The sequence below is a fragment of the Athene noctua genome, chromosome 20, assembly GCF_965140245.1.
Source record: "Athene noctua chromosome 20, bAthNoc1.hap1.1, whole genome shotgun sequence".
Taxonomy (NCBI): domain Eukaryota; kingdom Metazoa; phylum Chordata; class Aves; order Strigiformes; family Strigidae; genus Athene; species Athene noctua.
The window spans coordinates 10,683,385-10,700,731 of record NC_134056.1 but is presented as its reverse complement, the minus strand read 5'-3'; the positions used below and the strand labels follow the sequence as shown (position 1 = coordinate 10,700,731).

General features: G+C 45.2%; 1 protein-coding gene across 3 annotated transcripts in view; it reads left to right on the top strand.

Moving 5' to 3' along the window:
- Positions 1-17,347, top strand: part of EHMT1 (euchromatic histone lysine methyltransferase 1) — a 123,101-nt gene that overhangs the window by 14,601 nt on the left and 91,153 nt on the right. The window contains exon 1 of one of the 3 annotated variants that reach the window (XM_074923358.1): positions 5,826-5,915. The exons of the other annotated variants lie outside the window; for them this stretch is intronic. The gene's annotated coding sequence lies outside the window, so the exon portion shown is untranslated. Of the gene's footprint in view, positions 1-5,825; positions 5,916-17,347 lie in introns of those variants that run through there. 3 annotated transcript variants of the gene reach the window in all.

The following is a 17,347-nucleotide window of genomic DNA, read 5'->3' as shown; positions in this document are numbered from 1 at the left end:
TTACGGCAGGCCTGAGAGCGTGGGGCTTGGCCATCTGTTCCCAGAGCAAGGTGCTCTCTTGGTGCTGTGATCCTCAGCAGTTCATGTAACTTCTCTACCTTTGAATTTTAATCCAGAGGGTGGACAAATGTTCATTCTCTTTGCTGCTTGATTTCTATACTGTACAGGTGTTACAAGCCAGGGGTGGGGCCAGCTTTCAGCCTTACTTCCTTGAAGCTGGTACTGCCTTTACTAACCATCATACTCATTTTCATAAGCCACAATGAGAATTTTTGTCTTTGTCAGCTTCACTAAACCATTTGCTTAAGCTTTGAGAAAAAAAATTTTTTTTAGGGGTTTCATACTTAAAGCCAAATGCCTCCAGGACTTCCTCTCTGATGCTTCTGCTTAGTTTGTCTGAGTAGTTTTTAATCCCATGCCAGGAGAGTGTAGAAGTCTGCATAGCAGATATGACTACTGTAAGTGGTTTGCTTTTCTTAGCTGCCTCTCAGAGCCTACTGGCAGTAATTGGCAGAGCAAAGGTTGAAAGCCACTGGTGTAGGTGATAGGAAGACCAGGTACAGAGGGACAGTTTTTGCCAAACGAACAAAGGATGCCCTTAAACAGTCTTTGCTTATCTTGAGAGACAAATCAGTTAGCTCCTTCTGACCAGTGTAGGGCAAAATGTGCATGTGAAGTATAAAGATCTGAGCTCTCCCAGAGTTCTCCAGTATTGAAACTAGTGCTGCAGACAGCATGATGCAGCGAACACAAACCCCCATGGATTGATTTTAACAGTGGGTTGCAATCACACAGAAACCTGATGTTGATTATCCTCCCTCTCCCCACACTCCAGTGGGTAATATTTACAATTAGAGCAATATGCACACATCTTTGGTGTAGTGTCTCTGTGCTGAAGGTGCTAGAAGGGACAAAGGGAAGTCCCTGAATCAGTCTGTGTTGAGGATTATTTTGTAAAGCATCCATATTTGTTGCAACCATGTGGGCCACTCTGATAAGCCCTGAAAGGTGCAGTGAGATCCCATTAAGAGACTAATTTTGTCTACCCTGCCCAATGAACTCCTGGCATTTGACCTAAATTGGGTTTGTCCAGTGAGAGGTATTCTAACCACTTCTTCTTCAAAGGCAACCTGCTAGACATGCAAGCAGGGATTTACTTTGCCTTTACGGAAAAGTCTGTCCCCTGATTCCTGCCTTGCTCCGCCAAAGTCAGCCGTGAGGTCTCAGACTGCAATGGCTGGGCATGAAATAATGGATGATGAAGAGGAGCAATACCTTGGTCAGTCATGGGACTCCTGGTAAGAAGCAGACATGTAGCTGAGCTGCTGTAATTTCTTACGGAGATGACAGACTTATTGGCGATGGCAGTTCCCTGCTCTAAGAGAGGTCTCTTGGTCCCATTTTACATTCTTTCTATCTCCTTGATAACATCCTCGGTGGGGCTGTGAAGCCCTTTTGTTCTCTGCTCTAGTTTCTAGGCTTTGTTGCTCTAGCAACACTTTCAGACCCAAAGCAGCGGGATCCTGGTGCTAACACAACGCTACGGTTTAAAAGAAGGAAGCAGAGCACAACAGGTCATCACCAGCTTTTGTATGAAATGGTCGTGCCGTGAGATGGGAAGGATGAATGGCAGGTTGTGATATCTTGTTGTCTTGCAACTGGCATTGTTTTCATCATAAGAGATGAGAAATAGTCTTGTGTTACTGCCGCATTTATGGTTTGTAATGTTGTTGGGATTATTTTCCTTTTTTGGAGTATGACAACGCAGGTTAGACTGAGGCCATGTATCCATCAAAGCCAGGCCGGTAGCAGGCAGCATGGCTGCTCTCCTTTGTGGGGAAATAAATAACTATTTCAGTGGTCAGCAACTCCAGCAGTTTTTCAGGCTCCTCTTTAGAGCTGTGCTACCGCTAGACTGTCCTTACAGCATGGATGTGCTGACCTGCCATTCATCTGTGTGTTTGGAGGGGGAGAGAAAAGGGCACCATATTTCATACCAGAAAAACGCAGGTATTGTGTGAAAATAATTCTGGTAGGCTGCAAAACTCAGGAGCCCGCTGTTGCTCTGCAGTGTGGTTTGTGGGATCCTGTCAGCTGGTTTGGCATTTTGTGGCTTTACTATAAATGGTGATAGTGATACAGTATTATGCGTTAACACTTTTTTTTCTCCTGAGTGCTCTTCCATGCTTTGCCATGATGTTGCAGACTAGTCTGACAGTGTGAAAGCCACCTGTTGGTACTCTGTGGGTAGGAAGAGGAGAAATACCTTCCAGATTTTGAGCATGCATTCCCACAGCTTCCTGCTGTCCCAGCCACTGGTGAAATGAAGAACCAAGTGCACTGTGTGTAGCTAGAGGTGAAAATCCCACTAGGCTACTCCACGAGAAGTATGACCAACTGGCAAGTACAATTCAAGTAATTCATTATCTGCTGCTTTTCACCTGACCTTCCCCCCAGACCTCTGAAAAGTGTTGAAGACTGAGGGCATTTACACCATGTCCTCAGATGTCTGCATTTTGTGGCAAATGGAGCATGAAGAGTGAGTACCAGCCATGGGGTTGATCCTGCTTCCAGTGGGTCACCCCTTTTTATTTAGATATCGGGCTCAAAATCTTGTTTTTTTCAAGCTAGTGAGGTTAGAGATGCTCAGTCTGCAAGAGCTGGTCATCATTATACAAATATGTTCCTTCCTGGGACCAGTGGTTATGACAAACAAAGCAAGAAGCCTCTGTGCTCTGTTCTTTGTGAGCTGCTGGTAGGACACTCCCAAGTGATGCCACCTTCTTCTCTTATGTATTTGGCATTGTTTAGATCCCTGGCAGCCTGCCTAGATGGGGTCACAGATAACACTGCAATATGGTGGTGGAGCTGCTCCAAGCTTGATGCCTCTGGGACACTTCTGCAGAGCTTCACGGGCTCCAGGGGTCTTGGATTTACTGTGCTCGTGCAGCTTGTTGGTACCTTGTTTACCTCCTTCTGTGCCAGTGGTTAACACCTGATGTGGAGGATGCAGCATCCTGTAGGCCACCTACTTCCTAGCAGCAGAAGCAGAATTATTTATTAAGTATTTCTCCTTTATTTTGGTACTTTTAGGCTGTTTCCCTGACTTATGTGAGAACTGCTGGATAAACAGTGAGGGTACCCATGTTTCTAGGTTCTGCAAGACTAGCTAGAAGGTTGCCATTGCACTAGGCACGTGTTCCAGCTGCGTGGACTCCTGCAAATTATATAGGCAATTCTTAGCTCTTTTCATACAAATGATTCTTTAAAGGGAGTCTGCACTGAGAGGATAAAATGCCTACATGAGCAGCTGATTTTCTTCTCTGTAGCACTGTGTTGACACCAGTGGATTTAACAGCATCACCTCTGGGTCTCACTGAAATGCGCAAGAGGAGCCTTTGGCTCACATACTTGTATCATGTTTAGGCCATGAAAGAGGGAAGAAGTGTATTTCTTAGGATGAAATGATTAATTGTGTATCCAGGGTATAGAGGTCACAGCAGGGATATTAGAAAGGTGCCATCAATTTTCTGTCACAGTGCTGTTAAACAAGCTTTCATGGGTATTTCTGAGGCTGCCAGTGAACAGTGAGGTGGGTCAAAGTCAGCCAGCCAGGAACGGTGAGCGTTTAAGGAAGGCTGCCCCGCTCTGCTTCTTCCCTACAAGTAATTGTCTGAAGAAGGGTTTTACTTCCTCCTCTCTCTCATCATCTTCATCCAGCTGCAACTTTCATGCTGCTCATGACAAATGAGGAGTGTCAGAGGTGGATTTCACCACATCACGTACTAACTCCTGTTTGGTATATTAGTAATACGCCACCATATTGTTCTGCAGGAATCTCTCTGTCCTGGCTGCTTTTTCAGCAAGGTTGAAGGCTGGGTGGGTTTTTAAATGATGATATTTTAAAATTTCAGAACAGCTTTGATTTATTGACCTGCTGCCTCAATGAATCGAGCTGTCTGGGCTGGCATCTGGAGATAAGAGGCTGTCGAGTAATTGCTTATTATTGACTGATTGCCAGCTTGGGCTGTTTGCTTGAAGAAGAATCAATAGCAGTCAATCTTCAAAGTCTAAACTCTCAGGGAATATGACTGGTTTCCAAATTGGGAATGACAGGTCAGGATAACTCCATATCTGATATCCCAACTTCATGTTTGGGCATAATCCTGCAACAGAGGAGGAAGTGCAGGACATGATCTTCCTGCATCAAGGCTTTCACATCTGCCTGCTCTAAAGTCTGGGATTTTTCTTGGCAGGGTTTTCAGGGACAGATCCCACCCTGGGTCCAGACCTCCCTCTGAGAAGTTGGAGCAGCCTCAGCACCACCTGAGATCAGTGGGAGGTGAGGGCAGGATGAATGCAGGCATCATTCATTAAGTCCCCAAAGGATAGAGCAGGGAGGGGTGGATGAACAGCCTGTGCTATGACACATCCAAACCAACCAGTTTGGATGCTTTATAAATAAAACAAAGCGTCTATTTTAATGCATGGTAACAGAGATTTCCTTTCTGTGGGTGATTCTATTTAGGTGACAACAGAACAAAATATCCAGTGTCACCATACGTTTTATCATTCCTTACGGAGACTGTCGCTATGGTGAGCGTTCATTTTAAAAAGCAGACATAGCCCTTATTTAACACTATCATGACACGTTGCCTTTTTTGTGGATTCACGTGTAGGGCTTAAAACATAAAAGGGGCTTCATGGCATCAAAGGCATTCAAGAGTTGTTGGTTTTTTTTTTTTTTTTAAATAAATGTTTAGATCTTTGTAGTGGCTGGGGTGAAGTCTAGCGAGTGGATCTGTGAAGCAATCTCACACCTTTGGCTGTAGCCCACTCCGGATTTTCCCCAGCGCTTAGGGGTTGCAGTCTGGTTTCTATGTGTCCTAGACTCAAGCAGGGTTTAAAACTTGAAATAAGAGCCTTTTGTGGGGGAGGGGGAGGCTTGGATCTCTATCAGCTACGAAGAGCAATTAAGCAACAGGACATGAAATAGATAAATGGGAAGGGGAACAGCAGTACCCTGGTAATATGGGAAGATGAAAATGGAAGAATCTATTTCTAAAGTATAAATACTTGTTCTTAATTTTGAAGTTTTATTTTCACCAGGAAAGCTCTGATTCAAGGTGCACCGTTTGGGATGAGGGAGAAATACATCAAATAGAGCAGTTTAATCTACAGCGGTCTGGGAGAAAATGGACAAGATTACTTGAACAGCCTTGTTTAGATACTGGATTTGTGGTCTACTAGCAAATCCTCATTTGCATGGGTCCTTAATCTGTGCCGTTAAATGTGTCTTAGGATCTGTTACCTACTATGATGCAGAGTTGAGAACTAGATTTTTAAAACTATTCCTTTTTTATTTGAATGTTCCCCCTCCCCTCCCCCCCGCACCCCAAATTATCTTCCTGACTTTTTTAAAAGCAAAGATGAGCCAACAAGTGATACAAAAGAAAAATCTGCCAGTGAGAAGAAGCTATTTTTGACTTAAGATTCGGTGGATGAACTGTCCACCAGCTTGTAGAGAAAAGCCAAGATCAGACATTTAAAACGTGTGTCGCAGGGAAACCACTAGCCCCCCCTCTTCCTGAAAGGGCACATTAACGTGAAATCTTTAAACCTCGTTGGAGGTGGAGGGTTGGGCAGAGATCCTTTCTAGAGCTCTAGGGGGGGATTAGCCCTTATTTTGGGGGCTGTTTAACTTTGCCTGTAGTCCTGAAATGGCATTTCCTCATGTCTGCAGCAGCCCTCATTTCATGAAATGGATGCAACTGCTGAAAAAAGATCTCGCGTGAGCATGCTCACTGGAAGATTAATCCTTTAGAGGGAGTTGGAGAGTTAAGCTACTGTAATTTCTCTGCAGTTGGCTGCAGTAAACAACTGCTCTAAAGACACGAGGAAAAAAATTGACGGAGGTATATGGGATTAATGTACATATCTTTTTGTGTTTCTACTTTAAGGTTGAGGGTTTGATAAAGGTTTTTCTCTAAGAGCTGGGGAAGAGGGATCTGTGTAATGATTTTATGGGTGACCTTCATGTTGTGGTTTCTTTTTTTCCTCCAGGCCAAAGTAATCCTATTTCCGTGCAAGGCCATACTGAGGCACGGGCTGACTTTCTAGAGCTGGGGTAGAGCACCAGGGTGACTTCGTGTTGAGTTAAATGATTATATGAGGTGAGGCCTGCTGCACGTTGAGCTGTGTTGGCAGAAGGGAGCTGAAAACACCTAGTCCTGTTTAGTTGTGATCAGAACCCAGTGGGACTCGATATATCATGCTTCTGTTGAAAAGAAAATGTGTAAAGGGATTAGCTTTGATTGCCTACAGAATAATAGTTGTGTTTTTTTTAATTTTGCTTCCCCTCCTCCCCATGCCTGAGGAGCTGCAAACCTGTGTCAGATGGGGGAAGAAAAATAATCGTTGAGATATTTTGGCTTTGCTTTAAAGGATGATCACTTTTCGTATGTTGAGGAGAGAATGCCTTGCCAGCAAGGTAAGTGTTGCAGGCACACGGATTGCGTCAAGGTGAAACCGAGCTCCTTCCTTCCCAGTTGCTGCTTTGCGGGTGCATCCTGGACGAAGGAAAACCTCTCTTAGTTCCTAGTGAGTGAACAGCATTTTATCTACTCGCCTCCAGAAAGCGTGGGTGAAGGAGGATGTGATTTACCACCCTTGATGCTTTATATCAGCTTCTTCCAAATACTTACAGCACAAGCGATGGAGGGCCAACCTGGGGGCTCCCAGGACGTCAAACAGAAATACCTGGGTGGCTTGTTTTTTGTCAGGCTGCTTCAGCTCAGTGTTTGAGCTGGGAGAGGCAGTGCTCACTAACCATGGCTTGCATCTTTACCTCTTAAAAACATCTAGCTAATCCTTCTGAATGATGAGGAAATGGAGGTGAACTGTCAGCAAAAACTGCCTGGCTTGGGAGGGGGGCAGGGAAGGGCATCGTTTTGCGTGTTATGTACCTAAGTGGAATAGATCAGTCCCCTCGAGCTCGAGCTGTTAGAGATTGCTCCTCAGCAAGTCTCCAGGACTGTGTACAAGTGGAAGAAGGGCACACCCTTCCTCCTTCGAGGAGTGAATAATAATAATAGATGCAACTCTGCCTGTGGCACTGAAAATTCATGTGTCGCATAGCTATGACAGTAGTCCTGCTGTTACCTGGTGTTAAATTGATGTCCAATGGCAGCAGGATCTGTTTGTGATGTTGTGTGCTGGAAAATGGCTTCGTATTTCCTTAGAGTGGTGTGAAGAAGGGAATAATAATTCAATAATTTTGCAAATGTCAGTGGCTCCCACTAGATTCAACCTGTGGTAGCTGTCAGTGTACATGCGATACACAGGTGGATGCTAATGCTGTCGGTTGAGTTCAGAAGGGCAGTTCTATTACAGACTTGTCTGAGCTTGAGATGCTGCATATTTGAAGAAAATTTTGCCACCCCAGTGTTGAGGTTTTTGTTGAGGTTCAGTCCCTCCTTTCCAGAAGCTCTGGCTAGCACAGACTGTCTGTTCTGTGGATGGTTTTAGGGAACATTGATGGCTGTGTGCGTAGGGGGAATAATTAGCTACCAAATGCAAATAGATTGTTTCTTGCTGTTTCAAAATCATTGTAATTTCTATTGAGTATGGGTTAATTATATCTTTGTTTTGGTGAGTGTAAGGAAAATGATAGAGATATAGCAATATAAATCTATAAAGGACGGGACACTGTTTTCAGAATACTGTTTTGGAAATTGTGAGAACAAAGACTCATCTCTTGGAGGACTGTGGTTCTGTTGGGATCCAGTGGTGTTGCATGTTTCTCAGTGGTGGATGAGTGTTTTCTATTTCAGATTTTTATCATATGCCAGTGGCATATCTGTCACCATGACAAGGGGTTTTCAGTTTGGAAGCACAAGATCAAATTCTGGTTAAAGTGCATTTGGTTGAAGGGCTGGGAAATATTTTTTTGAAAAGCAAAGGCGAAAGCAAGAAAGTTACACCTTAAAATTTATGATCAGGGTGTAACAGAATACATCTTTCACATAAAGTGTCTAGGTGGGGTCTAGGTGGGAGACTGCTTTACGAGTATGGGACCCAGAGGTCCCGTGGCAGCAGGACTGGTCCGTATGCTGGAGCAAGCTGCTCCCCCAGTGCAGGTCATCACTGTTGTTCCTTTTTGCAGTGGGTGACTTTAGGGAGCCTGGATCTGTCATCTGATTCTTTATTGCAACCTCACTGGGAAGAGGAATCAAGTTCATCCCTAAAATGGTTTGGACCCTCTTTAAACTTTTTCCTTTGGTCTCCAGTACCAGAGTGGGCATCTCTGACACCAGAAAATGGGGGAAAGGCTCAGAAAAAGGACAGTTTGCTTAGTGCCATGCCTTTGGGCTCAAAGCCAAAGAGTAAAGCCCTTCTCCTCTTCTTGTTTTAGAGTAAAATGGGGAAAATAAGCTATTTTCATTGGCTGAGGAGAGCCCCAAGCATGGAGCACCGTGCTTCAGCCTTACCCAGCCTTTGGTGGCCTGGGGACTTTGTGCCTCTGGATCGGAGCAGCTTTTGCCACAGCCTCAGCCCACAGCTGCTTCCCTCCTGCGCAGGGCTCTTCTTTGCCGAGAAGACGTTCAGCACCTCTCCAGCAAGCCCTGGAACTGCTAAGTCTAGAAGGAAAAAATAGCTACATCCAAATTTAATTTCTGTTTGGTTTAAAGTTTGCGGATGTGTTCTTGGGCTCTGCCGGAGGAGCTCTGCAAATCGCTGCTGGGGTGTTTTCAGGGAGTGGGCACCTTGCTCCCTGTGTGAGCCCCCCAGCCCTCTGGGATGGCCGAATGGAGTGGAGGTTGGTTCTTCAGCCTGGGCAGCTCCCAGCCCGCTGAAATGAGTGAATGTCAGCTGTGAGGCAGGCTGTGAACCCCAGCGCCTGAGCGGATGGGGCACCTCTGCTTCTGCTGTGCTGGCTGTAGGAGCAGCAGCCTGCGGGGAATGGGGGTGGCAGTGGGGGAAGAAACAGGCAGTGCTGGAGCTGGAGTCACTTGGAGAGAGAAGAGGTGTCATCCCACCCAAAAACATTGCCCTGGGCAGTTAACTCACGTGTCCCATGGGTTGACATGGATGGGGCTGTGCGGACTGTGGTGCATGCAGGGTAGGGGACTCCTGGATACTTTTACCGAGATGGGTAGCTTGGGCTTTTCCAGAGGGTTCATTGCCTGAACTAAGAGGCCCTCTTCTTTAGATTTCTGTGAAAAATTCTGCCGTATGGCCAGTTTTGTCTCTTTCTCCATCAGCATAACTTTGTTTAGTGGAGGAACTGAAACCTGAATTTGGGACTTGCTCATCTCTTTGGTATGGCAGCAGCCAACGACTGACTGTATTCAAAACAGAAAGAACAAAATAGAACTGAATCTTACAGGTGTATCTAAAGAAACATCATGCATCCCTGGCAATAACAGGGAGGAGAAAGTTATTGTGCTGGGTAATATATTGCATTGAAGTCCCAGTCTTTAATAATCAAATAATGAGCACTTCAAAGCCTAGTGTCTTTGCTTCTCTCCCTTCTAACTCCTTCAGCCAACCTTTAGTCAATTGGCAATGACTTTAAAACCAGATATTATGAAATAAACCTTGTAATTACTTGCTGTGATGAATTCTTTTTCTGCTGTGAAGTTGTGTGGAAGGGTTTTCTGTAATGCGCAGCTTTTCTTCGCCTTCATGCCTTATCAAGATTCACTTTAGAGGAGGGGTTTATCTCCTGTTCTCCTGCCTTCCTGGCCATTTTGAAGTCCAGATCATGGCTGTGTTTGAGCTTCCTTAACACCCTGAACTAGCTCCTTGCTGCTGCAGCCTTGCTTCACACCCTTTTGCAGTGCTCTCCCTCTGCCCTGAGCCCTTCTGCCAGGCTGCCTGGTCTCATGCATGTCCTGGGTGAAGCAGGGAAGGGTCTTGCAGCGTCTCCTGAGCCGACCCCGGGGAGCCCCTGGGGATCTGATGGAGCCCTGCTTTGAGAGGGGACTGGAGCGAGCTTGAGAGCAGCAGCTGGCAAAGGGGACTCCCTACCCCCCTCTCCGTGAGGATTAATAAGTGAAGTTACAGGCATGGGGGAAGGGGCTGCATTTTTTAACCTGGCTGTGAAATTAGTAGAATTAACTACGTTCCTGTGGTGGATGAGGCTTAATGAATTGATCAGTGTGGAGGACATGTTTGGGCTTCTGAGTGCTAGAGAAGCAATACAATGTGGTACATTATGCTTGGAAAAATACGGTCTGTGGTGAAAGGGAAGATGGAAGAAAAATCCTGCTTTAATGACCTGCATGCACCTGCAGGGGAAAGATGGAATTAAACAGATCAGGGAGAGAGCAGAAATGTGGGAGACAGAGCTGTGAGCATGGCAGTGGGAGGATGGATGGATGGATGGATGGATGGATGGATGGATGGATGGTGCTGTGCTGGAGGATGCTGGTTTTGAAGGTGGTGGTGAAGTGACTTGGTGGCTCCTGAAAAAAGAAAAAAAAAAAAAGAAAGAAAGGAAGAGGGAATGAACTGCAGGTGATTCTTCAAGCGCCATCTAGTCTGTGACCTACTTGCAGCCACAGTGATTTGCAGCCAGAGAAGCAAACAGAAGAAATGGCTGTTCCCTGTGGGAAGGGCAGGGGTGCCGGTATGTGTGGGAGCTCTTTCTAGTGGTGCTCTCTCCAGCCGATGCGACATGGCTGTGCCTGGGGAGCCTGGAGTTTATAGAGCCACTGCTGGAGAAAGCAAAGGGAGCAGCTTTCAGTCGTGCGTTTCCCTCTGGTGTCACAGCAGTGGAGGGAGACGGTGCCGGATCCTGGAACCAGGCTCAGATTTATGAGCTGGTTTAAGTGTGTGGGCTCCTTGATGCACGAGTGAGCTCCTTCCCGGGAGGGGTGCGGGGTGCTACGTAACTGGCCTGTCTGGGAACACGGCTCACCAGGACACAATATGAACAGTCAGAATTATTCATCCCTAACCTCCTTAATGATCCACTGCAAACTAAAAGTCTGCTTTCTCCCACTGTTGCTCCTTCAGGAGCCCCCACTAACCTGATCATTCTTAATCTCATCTTATTTTCCAGATCATCAATTTGATTTCTCAGTACTTTTACAGTCCTTAGTGTTCCCAGGAATCTGTACCTCCATCAATTATCTCTGTTTCTTTTTTGAGGCTGTAGCAACCTTGAACCATATTTTCCATACTATTTTTATACCTCACGCTGCTTATTAGAGGAGTCTTTCAGAAATAACTGTACCAGTCTTACCAAGATATCCCAAATTTTTCTCAGTAAATAATAACTTCATCTCTTGCTAATATGAACTTGAAGGCTTTCCTTTTCCTCGTGTTCACTTCTACCACTGGGGTTTGGGAGTTAAATGCCTTACCTTTAGCTTAATTCATATATGTAGGTATACATGCATGTCAGTGTATCAGATACTCCTTTAACCATGTTGATCACGATGCTGAGCATGTAGTGCTACAGGCTGGCATCAAATAGTGGCATTGATTCGACAGCCACTCTTCTCCTTTGCATTCATCCGCAAGCATTAGCATATAACCTTTCTTTGCTTGATTTTGAAACTGGTTCCAATATCTTCTACAGTGCTCAAAATCCAGATAAATTCATTAATCTTAACAGACTTAGTGTAGATTTTACTGGGGGCAGAGCCTTGGATGGGGAAGGGACCCGACCCTAAAAAGCAGTGACCTGCTGTTGTCAGTGCCCAATGCCATGGCTGCTCTTACTCCCACGACACCTCTCCCACTTGGACTAGGGCTGCCTCCACGCTGGAGCTGCTTCAGATTTACTTCTGTGTGAAATGAGGTTGAGAAGTAGCCTTTGTATCTTTTTTTGGGGTGTTCTAAGTTACTATATTAAATAAATTTAAAAAGTGGTTCTAAGAGTGTCTGAAATGACAGCCTTCCTCCTGTTGCTGGCATATAGGGAGTTATTTGTGAGTTAGCACTCCAAGGTTATTTAACTCCCAAACTTCTGCACTTGCCTTTCAAACTCCATCCAAGAAAATCTTTTATTTGGAAAGAAAAATGAAAAAAAAGTCTTCTGTTTTTCATAAGTTGTGAATTGTGCTCTTGTCTAAGCTGATTATTTTATTTATTCCAATAATCCTCTTCCAGAATAAAGGAAAATTAATTGTCTTCCTATTTCCATAATGATTTGCCCTTCAGACAGTTGCCAGGCAAAGTGCTTAAAACCCAAAATGAAAAGATGGTGAATGTTTAAAATCATTGAGCTACTGTAGGAACATGTTTATATTTTAATAGGGTGGTATTCAAGTAGTCCCAGAGAGTGCTATTTGCTCTGTGTTCTGTAGGATTATGAGGGGGCTTTTTTTTGTGCTTCTGCATATGAAAATGGGGTCAAGCCTGCTGTGGTAGATAGTGCAAATCTTATGTAGGATTTTGCTAGCAATATGGACTGCCTGCAATTGAAGCCCTAAAATTATCTGGCATTAATGGGGAGCGTTGTCCTTGGGCTTCGTTGTGTTTGTTTGCTGGGAAGGTGGCTTTGCTGCATTTCAGTGCCTGGAGATGGGCAAGAGCTTCCTTCCTTACAGGTGTGATGGGACAAGATATTCCCTGCAAGATCTTTTCACAGACACCTACCTGGTTATTGGTTATTATTAACTTCCTCTGGCTGAAGAAAAAAGTTTACCTGATTAATTTGGGAAAATGCTGGAATGCTTCCTTAAAAGGCACAAAAGTGATGTAATATTCAGTGATGCATCTCAGAGCTAAATTAGAGCTTTTGTGGGTGCGTTGGTTGAGGAAGGGAGTTTCATATTTTATCAGCTAACACATTTATTTTTTATACCAGGCTACGCGTTCAGGGCACGCTGGCAAAGCTGGTGTGGAAGCAGTGGCACAGCTCCAGATCTAGACCAGCATCAGGGGAGTGGGGAATCTGCCCTCCACTTTGCTTTCCTGTTTTATTCCAAAAAGCTTTGAGAAATACATAAAACCTTGGATCTGGGGATGGCCGTGCTTCCAGTGGGGGATTATGCTGTGCTAAAAACAAGAGTCTTGTGTAATGAAAGGGGTTTGTTGCCCAGTCATTTATGTCCCTCTAAGCATTGCACATCCAGGTGTGGGCTCCCAGGTGTAGGGACAGTGGAGGAGGAGCACATCTCCACTGTATTCAGGGAAAAGGTGCTGGCACCAGACCTGGATGTGGCCCTGGCTTTTTCCTATCTCCCAGCATGACTGGAGGTGTTGGGGACAGTTTCAGTGCTGTGTTTCAACACAAGAAACCACAGGGCAATAAATTCCTCATTTCTGTCGTATGTTTCCCTCTCCCCTCCTGTGAAATTGCTCCGAAGGAGCAGAGTATAATCCATCTCAGAATAGAGAAGGGTAGGAGTTAATTCATTTTCATGATCTTCCTGTAGCACTTAGTCCAGCTAATAGTAATTTGACTTACTTGGCTGCTACAGTAATCCCATAAGGGACTCACTGGGAGAAGGCTGGGCACAAAGGACCCGTGGCCCCTGGGTATTTCCATTAGCTGAAGAGCACATGTGATCATCTGTTGCATGCACAGCCAAAGTTTTGTGCTGCCATCTCAAGCAGAAGAACAAAGGAGGTATCTTAATACCACCCAACTCCAGGAGACTACCATACCCAGGTGAGACAGTGGTTCATTGCCCAAATGTTGCATAGCACAGGGCAGGGAGGGAGACTCTCTCCTGGTTAGAGTGAGCTTAGGGAACATAAATCAGGTGTGTGAATATTCTCCTCAGGTCTCACCTGCTGTGCCGTGCATATAACAATCTTTTCTGTTAAACATGATAAACCCAGCAGGGGAATTCATTAACATGAGTCCCAGCAGACTTTGATTTTGCCAAAGATTGATTTTGAATCACTCTTCCCTACTCTTAATAGAAGACATCTCTCTCTGCTCTCTGTTCAGAAGTCCCGGTGGAGTGTGGGTGTAGGCTGCAGCATTAAAACTGCCCAGTTTTGTTTGTTCTGTAGTTGGTATGAATTGCTATTTCTTGTTGTTGGTGCACTTGGCTTGTTGTGCATAGCATGGAAGAAGTTATCCCAGACAGAGAACACTCAGGTGGCCACCTCCTCTCTTTTGAAAGCTGCCTGATGATTTCAGTATTTTAGGCTCAGTCTTCTAAATCACAGATAGAACTGTATTTCCAGCTAGTACAAACCCATACAGTTAATCGAAATAGGTGAAAATAATTTACAGCAGTTATGGTCCTGATGTGTAGGCAGCATAAACTATGTATGCATGATGTGGAGGGAGAAGCCTGAATTTATCGGTCACACAGAGTCTTGTGTAAAATAGCTCCATGCTTGCTCGTGTGGTTGCCAGAAGGGCTTTTGAAATGGCAAAGGTTGTGAAATTGTGGCAGGGAACATCAGAGGATGGGAGCTGGGCTAGAGGGGGATGCAGTGCCCCTTCCTACAGCACAGCAAAGACTGGAAAAGTGGGTGTTAGTGGCTGTATGTTGCAAGACGCCTTCCTCATGCTCCAGGCATTTTGTGTGCTAGGCAGTGACCTATAAGCCTTTTTCAAATGAGAAGAGTTTTACAGACATCGCCTTTTCTCCCGGTCTTTTGATGGCTCTTTGCAGGAGTAACTGTGTTTGTTAGCTGGGGGCTTGTTACTAGTCCCATGAGACAATACTGCTTTTGAAAATTAATAAATTTTTTTACTTGCCACCACTATACTGATAATCTTGTCCTTTTGTCTCCTGTTCCCTGAGGGAGTTTTTGCCCTTCCTGGATCTCATCCTGATCCCTGCTTGTGAAAACAAATCCCGGGTTGCTGATGAAATCTGTTGTCTGATGCACTGCATCATCTATGATTGTGCAGGGAGGAAAGGAACCAGTGCCCTGCCAGAATAGCAGCATGTTAAATGTTTTGATTTGGCTAAGGGAGTCCAATCTTCCTTTCTCTGTATTCCCCGCCTAGCTGAAGTAAAAGAAGTTTATCATATTCGGGTCCTTGAGTATTTTCTCTTGGTCTTGTGGTTAGGATTGATTATTGCACAGCATCAACAGTCTTCCCTTCCTCTCCCCTCGCAGCACATCAGCACATATATTACATATGCACCGGAGGTGGACTGAAGGGTCTAACGGATCTCCATCATTAACGATGAGCCTGTAAATGAATGTTTAGTGCTGGCAGTAGTATCACTGTATGTTCTGGTCTTTCATCCTCCGGAGCTCATGGACTAGAAAATTATAAGACGCAGGCAATGGTAGGTGCTACGCTGCTTGAGCTGCCTGTTCAGCTCCTCCTGGTGAGCAACTCCCCCAAGAAACACCCATGTAGTCCTGCCTTTTGGTGGGAACAACTTGTTTTGACTGTCCCTGCTGCGGAGCCACCCGGGCTGACTGGTTTTTCTGATGGGCACCTTCATGATGAGCTGGCATTCCCCAGATGGTAGCTCCAAAGGCATCGCTAGGTCCCGTGTGTGAACTTCAGGTAGAAGAGGAGGTCACAATGGCTATGTGTCTAGTAGGCTGCATCTGTGTAAAAATAGATTTTCTCTTATTTTTGTAAGGTCGGTAGTATTGTCTGCTTTGAATGTTTTATTTTGCTTTTTCATGGTTGTGGTTTTCTTTGTCTCCTTGCACCTATAACGTCACAGCGCTGAGCACTAGTGTTAACTATAAAATTAGAGCCATCTGTGAGGTCTGGGACTGGGGGTGGGGAGGAAGGGGAGGCGTGGTTTACAAAAATCTGGTTAAAAATCAAACTACTGGATTTTGAGTGACAGTTCAGTAGTAGCTGCTTGTCTCTGTTTACTTTTCCTTGGGATTTGGAAACTTGCACAGGCCCTGTACGCTGCAGTAGTAGATGGACACGTAAATTTGCATGGCGTTTCACTAGCCTGTTGGGGTTGGACTGGGCTACATCTGGAGGGCTCATTTCTCAGCACTGCAGATTTGTTGCTTTCCCCACAGAGCTGCTCTCTGAAGAGACACCGATAGACGTTTGCTATAGATTCTTTGTCTGGATTTATATATATGTAAGTCTATATACTTATTGAGAGTGTGTGTATATGGTTTTTTATACATCAGACTGACTGAACAAACTTTCTGCTTTCTGAGTCACTGCTGCATTTGGAAGCAGGTGGAAGAGTTGCCATGGCTGAGATGATGTTTATTGGGCCTTTTTGAGGTTTCCAGGGCTCAGAAAAAAATGAGGTATGATTTAGATTTGGGAGAACAACAACAACGAAACCCCCCAGACAAAAAAATCTTTATCACATTTCAAATCTTCCATCTTCCCCCCACTTCCAAATGTGCTTTTTAAAGAGTTACAAATGCTTGTTGGCATAGAAACTACAGAATCTGAGTGAAGCATGCAAATGTAAAAGGAGCCATTCTGCCTGAGCAACATGGACTGAGCCTCTGCAAAGCTGGCTAAAATCTTTTCCAAGGCAAAGAAAATTGTCCAGATGTTGCTTGAATTATAATGGCACTAAATATTTAGGTTTTTCAATTTGTACTTAAATCCAAAAAAGATTGAAATGTAGGGAATGCAGATCCATTACCAGTGGGCTTCTCTTTTCTTACGAAAAAATTTGTAGTCCAAAAATATTGCTAAAATCTGTTTGGCTCCAAGTACTGCCAAATCCTCATTAAAACATGTGGATATTTCTGTGGTTTAATCTGTTAGAAATGCATTCGGGATCCAGTTATGTTAAATTAAGCAACAATATTGGCCTGGATGTTGTTTGAAATATTAAATGTGGCAGTCGGAACACCAAGCAAAATGTTTGCACATTTTAATCGCTCGATGAGTAATTTTTTTTATTTTATTCTGAGGAAAAATCGAGAGCGCTTAAAAACTGTCCCCACTCGCCTCGATTCGCCTCCTTACCCCTGCCAGGCTCCGGGAGTGGTGCAGCATCCCAGCTCCTCGCTTCCCCTTCCAGCGTGGGGCCACGATGGGATGGAGCCGTGGCGTGCCGGGAGGATGCTGCGTCCTTTGAGCATGCTCCTCGCCACCTCCCCTGGTGTGGAGCGCGTGGACGCGCCGGTGTAGGCCTCCAAAATCCTTGACGGGAATCTAGACAGCCAGCACGGCCAAACAGAGGTATGCATCGCGTTAGGCTTTCCTTAAGAGGTTTTTACTGCTGATTCTTCACTCCACTGGGGTTTCCTAAAGATTGCCTCGGACAAAACGCCTCCAAACTGAAATGGCTCAGCGGCACGTAGCAGCGCGTTGTCTCCTGGCTAGTTTATCCCTCGCACCGGAGGCTCGGGCAGCATGGAGCCTCTGCGCTGGCCAGCTGTGCTCTGCGAGGGGTGCTGCTGCTGGGAGGGCTCCCTCTGCGCCCCTCCCTTCCCAGCAGGTAAGGCCATGGATTGC